This window comes from Zingiber officinale, chromosome 3A, assembly GCF_018446385.1.
Source record: "Zingiber officinale cultivar Zhangliang chromosome 3A, Zo_v1.1, whole genome shotgun sequence".
In the NCBI taxonomy this organism is placed as follows: Eukaryota; Viridiplantae; Streptophyta; class Magnoliopsida; order Zingiberales; family Zingiberaceae; genus Zingiber; species Zingiber officinale.
In genome coordinates this window covers 151082420-151095751 of record NC_055990.1, presented here as the reverse complement: position 1 = coordinate 151095751, position 13332 = coordinate 151082420, and the positions used below count along the sequence as shown (strand labels likewise).

The window sequence follows — 13332 nt, the reverse complement described above, 5'->3', positions numbered from 1 at the left end:
ATGTGTCACCACGATTTTCTATTCCATTTCTTTGAATGGTGACATATATGGTTTTTTTAGTGGCAAGAGATGACTTAGGCAAGGAGATCCTCTTCCCCCCTTGCTATTCGGCTTGTGCGTGGAAGTTTTATCAAGGAAGCTTATGACAACCTCTATGTTACCTTCTTTTCATTTTCATCCAATGTGCAAGGAGATGGGTATCACATATATTATATACGTTGATGATTTGATGCTTTTTTGCCGTGTTGATGAATCATCCACACAACATCTAGTGGATTGCTTGGATTACTTTGGTGGGATTTCGGGACTTAGGGCAAATCCACAAAAAAACACTAGTATTTATGGCGGGACTGGATGCTACTTTAAAGAATCGGCTGCTCCATCTTATGGGTCATGAAGGCAATTTTCCTTTCCGATACTTGAGCATTCCATTAGTGGCGGAAAAACTAAGGATTGCAAATTATGGATCACTCCTTAAAGCTATCACAAAGAAGACCAATGCATGGCCTAATCATTCTTTATCCTATGTCAAACACTTGGAATTGGTAGGTATGGTTCTTCAAGGTATGGAATATTTTTGGCTTTCTATTCTTCCAATTCCTAGTGATGTAATTAATAAGACCAAAGCTATTTGTCGTATGTTTGTTGGTCTTCAAAGTGCCCGCCTATAGCATGGTCAAAAATTTGTTTACCTAAGCATGATGGAGGGCATGGACTTGGGAATCTTTTTGCATGGAATAAAGCATTATTAAGCAAAATATTGTGGGATATCCAAGCCAAAACAGATTCTCTATGGGTTAAGTTGATACATCAACACTATATAAAAGGTGCAGATTTTTTGGCATGACAAACCAAGGCTTCAGACTCAACTTTGATCAAAAGACTCATAGAGATACGAAACAAGATATTAATGGCATCAAATGGTGTTAGAGGAGAAAATATGAGAATGATGAATTGATTTGTTGGTAAGACTAAAGGTGTAGCAAATGCTTATAAGTTTTTCATGCCTAGGGGTCCGGAGGTTACTTGGAATTCAATGGTGTACGTGGAGATCAAAAATTATGTCAAAACATCGTTTCATTTTATGCTTGCACATGGGCACCTAAGAGACAAGGATAGAATGACATATAAACCAAACAAGGAATGTGTTTGTGCCGGCAACAAGAAGAATTTAATCATCATTTATTCTATGAATGCCCTATTGCTTGTGGTCTTTGGTGCAAAGTAAAACAATGACTAAATGTCAATCTCAACTTTCAATCCTTTGATGAAATGCAACAGATTTTTGGACGGCACTGCAAGAATGGAAGCCAGAAGATGAAGGCCCGACATCTAGGTATTTCTAACTTGATTTACTTTGTATAGAAAGCTCGTAATCGATGCCGGTATTAAGGGATTGCTCTTGATATTGATTGAATATTTCAGAAAGTTCAAATCTATGTGTACCGGTTTGTGGATCTTCCATCTTTGGTCCACTATGCCCGACTTGGTGTTTTTCCTCTTTGCTTGGTGCTTCTGCTTGATGTGTGTTACTCCTATGCTTGGTGATCCAATGATGTATTGTTTGGTGCTTTGTGTGATATTTTGTACTGATGTTGTCTACTTGAGACATGTATATGCTTGTAATGTAATACATCACAATGGGTGGATTGTGCTCATGTGATATATGTTTGTGTGGTTGTATTGAGTGCATGTCTATGTGAGTGAATTGAGTACTGATCCAGGAGTTTACCTCACTTGTAGAGGACCAAACTCCTATGTTTTGTAAACCTTGACGTGCTATTTTGAGAGTTTTTACCTCTCAAGGTCATTTTTATATATATGTACCTATTTTAGGTGAAGTGTCTACTTTCTCTTAATTATCCACCAAATGTCCTTTAGCAAGATGAGAATGCTTCCAAATAAAATAAAACCTTCCAAACTCCTTAGGTTTGAGTCACTCCTTAACCAATATTTGGGATAAGTCAAACTAAATAATTCACAATGCGGCCCAACTTTGGACGCCACAAGACTCGTAACGGGTAGGTCCACATGGATCTCCAAATGACGATAGCACAATTCATGACAATTCTGAATCACCATCCCAACAAAGCTGAAGGGCTTGACCGTGTCTTATTTTTTCACAGGAGAGAAGGCTGCTCGGATTTCAGTCTACTCTTGTTCTGCAGCAGTGCAGACGGGGAGGTCCTTGGCAAAGTGGGGTGGCGCACTGAGAATCGGGTTGCGCTCAAAGAAGTTCACCGGCTTGAGGTCGAAGCTCGCCGACACGGTTGGCATGACCGGGAAGTCTTCTTGGCACGGAATATGGTGGAATCCCATCGTGTACCACAAAACTATGTCCCTGTTCTCAATCGGCCGATCTCTGCTCGTGCAAAAGAAAAAGGCCAGTGTAAAGGCTAAGATTAAAATTAAGCGATTTTAGAAATTTTTTTTTTAAAGAGCTCAATTAAGCGTTTCTTCATGGATTATTAATGTTGCATTACCTCTCCGACCATTCGGCCAGTGTGTCATCTCCCTTGCTCTGGTACACAAATAGTCCTCCAGCCCATTCTTCTGTCTTGTTGAATTGTGTAACCCAAATCTAACAATGTCGAAATCGATGACCAGCAAGCTTGGTTAGTTGGTTTAGTCCCAATCAAAAATCGATGAAAAATGCAACAGTTGATGCATGATGGCGCAGTAGCTAATTACCTGATTGTTGGTGAATGCGCCTCTGCGTTGCGGGGGATCGTCAGGGTCAAGCAAGCTGGCGGCTGTGCCGGCGGGAACAACCTTGTACCCGACGGGGTTGCCGACCCTGGTGGTCCGCGAGGGGTTGATGACGTGGAACTCGGCTGGCTGGTAGAGACTGAGTTTGATCTGCGCTTCCTTCTCCGTCCGGGCGACGCGGCGAGTGGCCTTGAGGTAGCTGGTTCGCGGAGACTCCTTGCGGCCGGTGTCTTGGCGTTCGAGGTCGACCCGGACGAAGGAGTTGTTGGTGCCGTCGATGTCGAGATCGAGGTGGAAGGTGATGAAATGGTCGTGGATGACGCCGACGACGTTCTCTGAGAGAATGGTCCCGTAGGAGTCATCGTCGGCGGGGAACTGGTTCAGGTGAGAGTACTGGGTTCCTCGCACCATTAGAATGCCGCTGAGCCCAACCTGCTCCATTCTCGAATCTTAGTTCAACACACACAAACAAACAGATTACATAAGAAGATGATTTCCTACGATAATAAAGTGATGGAATATTTGATGCCATATCCCACTGTGAGCCGCCCTAATAAGTGGACTTCATTGTCATCACTCGTTGCCAATTGCTGCCGTAGTTTAGCAGCTGATTGCTTTTGATCATTTTCCACTACTATCCAACACTTGTCTCAGCTCTGACGCACCGCCCGCGTGACACTTGCTAAGTTGCAGGCCAAGCCAAGAGCAGACGGAAGGAGGAACGAAGACGACAAGAACTTGCTCGATCGAAATGGAAATAAGCAAATTAAATAAATACATTTTCACAAACCTGAGCACGTATCAGTCCGTCCGTCTGGAAAATCCAGTCGATGATATAGTCGTAATTGGCCACCGATGCTGCCATCCTGATCACGAGCGTCACTTTTGGCCTCGCCTCTCGGATCTGCACCAGAGTTTACAACTTTATTTCGAATGATCTGCCAAATCAAAATTTCAGAATGTAAATAATGAGAACAGATTTTAGAGAAAGAGCAGACCGGCAAGCCAGTGATGGGGCTCTCGGAGTGGCGCCAGGCGATGTCGCCGGCGTAGCTCTCGTAGATGCAAACCATGTTCTCGCGGACGAAGGGCCGGCCGTCGGCGGCGGCGAAGACGCCGTCCATGTAGTAGGCGTTACGCGGGCAGTCGTTAAGCGGCACCAGAGACATGGCCTGCAACCCGAAGCCGTACTCGCCGGCGTCCATGTAGGTCTTGAAGTACCAGGCCTCGGTGGGGTCCATGTACGGCACGAACAGCTCGGACACGAAGCCGCGGTGCAAGACCCCGCGCCACTCCCCGGTCTCCGGGTCTCGCACCTTCGCCTGCGAGATGACCACTCCGGCCCGCGCGTCCGCTCGCACGTGCATCTCCCATCCGGCCCAACGCACCACGTGACCCCCATCACCGCCTTCCACCTCGAACCCTCGCCCTGCTCCGATCGAGATCGGCCTCCTCCCCCTCCGCCGCCGCCGCCGCCGCCGTCCACCGACCCGTAACGGTAATCGGTCCCTTCTGCCTTGGGGATCGGAATATCCCGTCCCCGATCGGAAATCTCGACCACCTCCTTCGTGTCTATGTCCACCAGTACCGTCAGCCCCTCGATCGGTCGCATGTAGAAGTTGGCCGTGCCCTCCGCCGTGTAGCACTGCACCTTCACAAGCCGCCTCCCTTCCTCTGCCGATCCGTACCACCCCAGCGACAGCGGGAGGCAGGCGAGGTCAGCGAGCTTGACTCCGCGAGCAACGACGGTCCTGTTGAAGGCCGCGTCACCCAGCGGCGCCACGGTGGAGGAGATCATGTCGTCGATGTTCATCGTGGGATAACCCGAGGCCGGGACCGGGAGAGCGGTTACGGCGCCGGAATCGAGATCGAATTCGAAACCGTAGGGTTTGCCCTCGAAGCGCGCGACCGCCGCGGCGCGGCGGGAGGGGAAGGGGCCGCCGTTGGACCAGGCCTCGATGGCGGACTTGTCGGGCTCGGCGAGGGAGAGAGAGTGAAAGGCGACGGCGGAGGGGGCGTTGGAGAATGGAGGCTGCGCGAGCAGGAGGGATCGCGCCAAGTTCATCTCCCGGACGGTCAGCGGGTCGAGCGGGTGGATGGGAACGGCGTTCGAGTGGCCTCGGCCGCGCGAATCGGAGGACGGCGATGTGCTGGAGGAAGAGGGACGGTGTTTGGCGGAGCACCAAAAGGAGAAACGGGTGCAATCGAGGAGATCGACGCGGCGGTTGCCGGCGGAGGCAGGGGAGAAGAGGTGGATGGTGGAGCGGGTGATGAGGAGGAGAAGAAGGGCGGCGAGGAGGAGGAGGAGCAGGCGGCTGGAAGGGGGCTCCATCGGCCTAGTTTTCGAGCTGGTAACGCCCGGTTCACTGAACTGGAGCTTGGATGATGTGGTGGAGTGGATTTAAAGAGGATTTAAAGAGGGATAAGGGAGAAGACGATGGTGGCCAGGGAGTGGAAAAGTAGAGTACGGCCAAATCTCGATTTTTATTTTTATAATGACATCAATTAATTGCCAGGAAATTACAAGATTAATTATCTTCCTAAATTACAGTAATTATGCAGTCTACCCTTTTGTTTTTTACCAAATGGGAAAAATCCTAAAATGAAATCCTAATTTCAAATTCTGGAATAGTCCTATTTTTAATTCTTTTTCTCATAAAATATCATCGTCAATGCTAATTTGTGTGTGGTTGCGGTGTTGCGTGCTGGGATAGAAATAGAAGAAAATTATTGAGCGGTGGGAGTTGAAAAATAAAATAAAATAAAATAAAATAAATTAAGGACGCCTCATTTGATAAAAAACAATTTTAAAAAGAGTATGTTATTTAAAAATTGAATCAATGTTTTCGAAGCTTTCGGATTCTCTAATTACGATTAAGACGATTCCAAAGTTTTTGAAGAAGCACGCAACTTAAGGAATTGACTGACAGTGCACTGGCTGAAAATTTTAGTACTTACGGAAATTTTGCCTGGACGTGCCACGTGTAGAATGATGAATTTATAAATATCTTTTAAGATTCTCTAATTTTCAGCGGCACATGATCCCTCCACTGGATTTTTGCGCCAACAGATTCACAGATACTTGTTGCCGAAGCACCGAGATTATGGTGCCACTCTGGAGGGACGCGACGATTTAAGTGTTTTGTCACAGAGAGATTCATAGATTCTTTTAACGTTCTCTAAATGTTAGCACAGTAGGGCTAGTGTTGCTGTAATAGGTGAAGAGTCGATTTCCGGCGTGTGCAAAATGGATTGTTGATCATCTTACTCCTCTATATAAAAGATTATTGTACTTGGCGAAATTCTCCATAATTAATTACCTCTTTTTCATTTTGCATTGATGGCCTTGGAGGCTTTCAGGATAAGAGTTATTACTTTTTTACCGTAATATATTCTAAATGCAACCCTCACGGATTGACATAATTGGTATTTGCATGGCTGATTACTCTAATAAATTTTAGAATCAATTCTCAATGAATGCTAAATATCTTATTAGATATTTGACCTCCCTCATGTAAAGGATCATTGCCATAGGACAATCTCCCCATGTGATTTACCCCATCTAAGAGAGTGTGAGGCACCTTGAAGGGGCCGCTAAGGTGAGGGCAAACTCGAAAGAACCACGAGCCTATAAAGTAAGTAAACACATTGAGCGCAAGTACCACCTGATACGAGATATCGTAAAACGAGGAGAGATTGTTGCGTAATTAGTTTAGTTTCTTTATATCGATCTTGAATACCAACACAAGAGACCAACGATCTTGTACTTCGATCAAGGTGTGCTTTGATCCATAAAGAACTTGCCTGATTGATCAAACACATGTCTGATCGAACATGCGGGTTGCTAGGAAAAGTTTTGTACTTGTACAATTTTTGTACAGGGAAATTGAAACAAAACGGAATTCCAGCGCCTTCAGCGCTACAGTTCCCTTTGCTTCTTGCTTCGTTGGAGACTGACTTGAGCGTCGGAGGGCAATCGCCGAGGACCCCTTCCCTGGCTCGGCACTGATGCTGCTTGTGTTGCAGGCGGGAGCGAAGTCCTTCGGAGGTCAGCAGGAGTGTCACGTCCCCAGCATCCACCTCCTCGACTTTCAGACAGGATCATATTTGGCGATGTCTGTGAGAACACCACCTAAATCCGAGCCGAGGAAATGGAAGACGCTGGACGGATAACCACTATAACGCTTACGCAAGAGGAGTTGGAGATGCTCGTGCAAGCACGGGCAGCAAAAATGATGGAGCAACAACAATAAGCGATAACCGATCGGCCAACACGACAACCAGCGACCTCGGCGGTCGATCGGCGAGCGGGGCAAGAAGACCGTATGGGGGAAGAACTGTAGACCGACCGGTACCCAAGGGGAAGCATCACCCCCGCCCTTCTATCGGGCTCTGTTCTAAACCCCCTCGGAGATAGCTCAAGCGCATCAGGAGCGAGAGGCATCCTCTAACAAGGCGCTCGTGCGGGACGCGAGGAAAGAAAAAGCACCCCGGAGCACCGCATCTCCCGAATGGATCAATAGACAATTCTCAGAGGAGATCTTACAAGACCCTCTGTCTCGACACTACACCCTGTTGGCGATCGGGATGTACAACGGGGCAACCGACCCATATGCTCATTTGGATCGGTTCGACAACGAGGCTATACTGCACCAGTACACGGACGGAGTAAAGTGCAGAGCCTTTCTCACGACTCTCTCCCGATCGGCGCAACGATGGTTCAGAAGGTTGCCGGATGGCTCGATACGAAGTTTCAAAGACTTCTGAGCCACCTTCCAGCACCACTTCGCCAGCAGTCGACGACCTCTTCGCCCTGAAACAAGGGCTCAAGGAAGCGCTTCAAGCGTACATCCAGCGCTTCAACCAGGTGGCCATAGATATCCCCTTAGTCTCGTCCAAGACCGTGATGAATGTCTTCACTCAAGAGCTCGCCGAAGGAGACTTCTTTCGCTCGCTCATCCGAAAGCCGCCCCCGATACTTCGACCACATGTTGAAAAAGGCCAACGAATACATCAACATAGAAGAAGCCCAAGCAGCTAGAAGAAAGGAGGCGTCGATCGAGCATTTGGTGCCAACCGAGCGTCGACCGACTAGCAACCATATGTCGTCCAAAGCACCGAGGGTTGAGGGAGCACGACTGTACCAGGAGACCAAGGCACACGCCATACAGTACATAGCGTCTGGTCGACCTAAAGCACCCAAGGGCAAGGTATGAACGCCTATGTTTTGTTCGTTCCACCAGTCGGTGACACACAACACACAGGATTGCTGAGGATTGATGCCAATCGTCAACCGACCGGCCCCCAGGGGATATCACCGTTGCTCTCCATCTCCTGATCTACGAGATTGCCGCCGCTTGACCGAACGACGAGAAGAAAGAAGGGAGCCCGAGCGCCATCACCATCAACGGAGGGAGGAAACTGATCCCTCCAGAATCTAGGCCGAACGGAATAGGCCATCCGCCCGGGAAGAGGAAAATAGAAACAACGCTTCTTGGGGAGAGATAGGTATGATTGTCGGAGGGCCGACCGGTGAAGATTCCAATCGAGCTCGAAAATCATATGCTCGGCGGTTGGAGATCCACACCGTCGGGTGCAACAAGGAGAAGGCCGAAGGGCCTCAGATCAGCTTCGGCCCCAACGATCTGGAAGGGGTCAAAATCTCTCATGATGATGCTTTGATCATTCGGGTAGTGATCGCCAACTACACCATTCACTGGACCTTCGTCGACATAGGAAGTTCGATGAACATCATTTTTAAGAAGGCATTCGACCAGCTGCAGATCGATCGCAGCGAGCTGCTGGCCATGGCAACCCTGCCGGATTCACAGACAATGGAGTCTTGCCGATCGGCCAGGCAAAATTGGTCATTTCACTGGGAGAGGAGCCGTTGAGGAGGGCCCGGACCACCAACTTCATAGTTGTGGACGCACCATCAGCCTACAACGTCATTTTGGGCTGACCGACCCTCAACGAATTTTGGGTGGTAGTATCCACTTACTGTCAAAAGATAAAATTCTCAGTAGACAACCAGGTGGGTGAGGTCAAGGGCGACCAATTGGCCACTCGACGATGCTACGTGGAGATGGTTAGGGCCGAGGCCAAAGCAGCACGGAAGGCTCCGCGGCTAGAGGTAAACGCTATTACCGAGAAACCTCCCACCTTGGTATATGAAGAAAAGGAAGAGGTGCAAATCCACCCAAGCCAGTCGGAAGCCATGACTTCTGTGGCTGCTGACATAGAGGAGAAGCAGAAGGCAGAGCTGATCGCCTGCCTCAGGGAAAACCATGATGTGTTCGCTTGGTCGACACAAGAGTTACCTGGCATCTCCTCGAGTGTGGCACAGCATGAGCTCCACGCCTGACTGGACGCTCGACCGGTCAAACAAAGAAAATAGGACTTCAACACTAAGTAGAACGTGATCATCTGGGCAGAGGTAGAAAAGCTATTGGAAGCCAGCTACATCAAGGAAGTCCAATTCCCGAGCTGGCTAGTCAACGTGCTATTGGTCTCCAAGCCGGGCAATAAATGGTGGGTCTGCATCAACTTCCATGACTTAAACAAGGCATGATCGAAGGACTTCTATCCACTGCCTAGGATAGATCAACTGGTGGACTCGACGACAGGCTGCGAGCTGATCTACATGCTCGACGCATATCAAGGATACCATTGTTGGAATATATACTAAAAGCCTACCTTTTTGTATAAATATTTACTTAGAAATAAGAATCATATTGGTCAAATATCTATAAATTAAAGTGTAGTTGTTTGATTAATTTATATTGTAAATAATATGGTGTATGGTGTCACGCACAGAAGATCATGTTATCAGTTTTTTATAAATTATAAACAGTTACTCACGACAAGATGGAAAGGAACAAACCATTGAAATAGTCGTAATGTAATTAGGTATTAATTTATCTTGACTAATAAATTACACTAGTACATTATGAGTGTCTTGAGCAGGACCATTAAAGGTAAGTTCTTTTTAAACTGACTTAATAAAAGAACAAAACCTTAGTTATTATGGAAGTGTGTGCTCTTAATCCTAATATAATAACAAGCACATATATTTAGTATTTATTTCTTTGACTTATCAAAGGGTGAGATTTAGCTCGATAAATCAATAGGCCCGATAAGTTGGGAAATGATATTACTTATAGTGTGTGTTGTTGATTATAGAAGGAAACTGTGTCCTAGTAATCTAGGTTGATAATGTCCCCAAGAGGAGCTCATAAGGATTGTCATGTTAAATCCTGCAGGTGGACTTAGTCAAACATGACGATAAGGTTGAGTGGTACTACTCTTGGACTAAGACATTAATTAAAATGAGTTGTCAATAACTCAATTAGTTAGTGGGCATCCGACATTTTAAACACAGGGAGACTAACACATTCATAATAAGAAGGATCCCAAAATGTAATTTGGGATTAGTGTGGTAGTTCAATAATAATTTTTTAGTGGAATGAATTATTATTGATGAAATTAAGTTGGGTGTTCGGGGTGAACACGGGAAGCTTAATTTCATCGGGAGACCAAAATCAATTTCTCCTCTCGGTCCCTATCGTAGCCTCTTGTATATAGAGAATTATACCCATCACATACTCACTTCTTACCCACCTTATACCATCCTAATGGGGCCGACCAAGAAAGCTTAGAACCCAAGCTTGGGCCGACTAAAGCAATTAGGATGAGTAAGATGGTGTGGCCGACCCTAGCTTGAACCTAAGCTTGGTGTGGCCGGCCACATCAAATTAAAAGGATTTTTTATTTGTTTAAAATCTTTCCTTATGTGGAAGCAATGATTTAAAAGAAGAGTTTAAAAAATTAAATATTTTTTTTATAGTTTTCTACAAAAGATTAAGAGAAAGATTAGATATCTTTCCTTATTTGTAGATTGAAAGGAGATTTTAATTTTAGATAAAACTTTCCTTTTTGGAAATCATCCATATGTTTTAATAAGAGAGATTTTAATTTATAAAATTTCCTTTTATAACCAACCATGAAGGGAAAAATTGTTAGAGAAATTTTTATTAAAATTTTTGGAAACAAGTTAGGAAGTTTTAATTCTTGTGTTGTTAAAACTTTCCCTGTTTAGAGCTTTAAGGTGGTCGGCCATATAATTTAAGAAAAGAAATTTGATTTTAATTAATTAAATTTTCTTTTTCATGGCAAAGAAATTAAGGAAGGTTTTATTTAAATTTTCCTTATTTGTCAAGACCAAGGATTATAAAAAAGAGGGTAGGGGTGCCTTCATGACAAACAACTCTATTCTATTCTCCTCCTCTCTGTAGGACCGTTGCGGCCGGCTAGGAGGGGGTTGGATATCCTGTAAACAAAAAAAGACAAACCCTCCTTGAACTCTTTAAACTAACACTTGCATATATAAAGTAAGCTGATAAATTAAAAGCATAAAGAAAAAGCGAGGCACAAAAGGTTTACTTGGTTACAACCGATGTGGTTGTTAATCCAAGGAAGATTAAGCTCACTAAAAACTCCTTCGGGCGGAGAAGCCTCGTACAGCAATGTAGCGCAGAAAACAGAAGCTAAACTAGAACAGAAGCACACAAGTGTTTGGAATTACAATTCAAAGTTCATTCAAAGCTTCTGGACCAAGGCTATATTTATAGCCTTGGTCGGGGCGCCTAGAAGGGTTCCGGGCGCCCTGGGGGGATAAAACTTATCCCCCAACGTTCAGATCGAGTCAAAACTCGATCTGGTCAATTTTACTGCTCAAGGCGCCCCGGACTGCTCCTGGCGCCCCGGAGCCCAAAGTCAACAGTTGTTGACTTTTTCATCCGGGACTTCTTCTCTGGTTCAGTCCCGCCTCGGTCCGGTTCTTCTCCTCTGGATCCGCTCGCTTGGGTGATCTCTGCCATCCGGAAAAGGGCTCACCCGAACCCAACTCCGGTCTTCTCGAGCAGGCTTCCCTCCGGCTTCTCATCCCTTATAATCGCTGCATGTTTCCTTCTCGTCCGCCGGCGTACTCATCCGCAGTCTTAGTCCCTCGGACACACCGCGTGCCGTCCTTCTCGCTAGCTGCGTCTCTTGCTCCCCGAGCAATCTTCCGCTCCGGCTTTCGTCTCTCGGAACCACCGCACGCTTCCTTCTCGTCCACCGTGGTACTCTTCCCCAGCACCTCGTCCCTCGGACACACCGCGTGTCGTCCTTCACTCTAGCTGCGTCTTCCGCTCGAGTACCTGTGTTCCTAAGTTCCTGCACACTTAGACACAAGGTTAGAAACAACGCAGGGCCTAACTTAACTTGTTGATCACACCAAAACAACCTTGGAGTTCCAACAATCTCCCCCTTTTTGGTGTGATCAACCCAAGTTAAGCTAGGGTCAAAACTAGACAATTAAAACAAGTTATTGCAATAATGTGCAACAAGATAGAAAAAATTAACTTTTGAAAATTTTCAATTCATTCAATTTTCAATTTCTACCTCTCCCTAGACTTATACTTTCCCTTCTCCCCCTTTGATCACAATAAAAATGGGGTTAAAAGAAATCTAAGGGTTTGACACTTAGAAATATTATAAAAATCTATTTCAATGATTTTCCGAGAAAACATATTTCCAAGTTAAGGAAAAAAATTTCTAAGTCAAAGAATAACTTTTGAAAAATTTATAAGTTTTCACCATAAAAAATCTTTCTAAGTCCAAAAATTTTTGCAAGAAAATTTAAGAAAATTGATAACATTAGAAAAAATTTCTATGCATTTATTTATTTATTCTAATACTTATATCAGAGAGTTTTAAATTTCCATTTCAATTTATCATAATTTCTTAACTTTGAAGCAAGAAAATTTGAATATGTAGAAATTTGTAACAATTGTAACATGTCATTTTCTATTGTAATTTGAATTCTTAATTTGCCAAGATATTTTGATAATATAAACTTGATAAAGTTTTTCGACAATACTTCAGATTTACAAAATTTGTTTGACAAAATATTTTGTAATTTGCAAAAATATTTTGACACTATAAATTTTAATTTGAACAAATCGTTGATAATTTGAAAAATTCTTTCAATAATATCTCTAATTTACAAAATTCGTTGGAAAAAACATTTCGTATTTTGCAAAATTTATTTGTCAGAAGATTTTCTAATTCGAAAGATTCTTTCGACGATTCAATGCAAAATTCTTTCGGCGACATTTTGATTGATTTAACTAATTGTTCAAAAGTTGAAGTCCATACCTCACTTACCTTTTCGGTCGTTGGTTCTCCCCCTGTCGAATTATTTTCTTCCGACGTTTCCCCCTTTATTGATGCTCTCGATGTTGAGAGATGTTTCGGTAATTTCCTTGATCTCTGACTCTTCTGTCGGTGACTCGATGTCTATTGAGGAGTTGGATTCGACTGCAGGTGGTTCTTCGTAAAGCTTCAAGAACCTTTCTCAAAGTTCCTTTGCGCTTTTGTATGTTCCGACTCTGTCGAGATCCTTAGCAGGTAACACGCTCAAAAGACTGGATTCAGCCTTACGGTTTGCCATGAATTTGTCGCGCTGCTCGTCAGTCCATTGATGCTCCTTAAGTTCTTCTCCTTCTTCGCTTTTAGGCATTATAAAACCATACTTCATTATTAATAACATATTGACATCAGTTTTAAAGTAAACCTTCA

At 44.8% G+C, this 13332-nt stretch overlaps 1 pseudogene; it reads right to left on the bottom strand.

Moving 5' to 3' along the window:
• Positions 1-1902: 1902 nt before the first annotated feature.
• Positions 1903-5108, bottom strand: LOC122052826 (annotated as a pseudogene).
• Positions 5109-13332: the final 8224 nt, after the last annotated feature.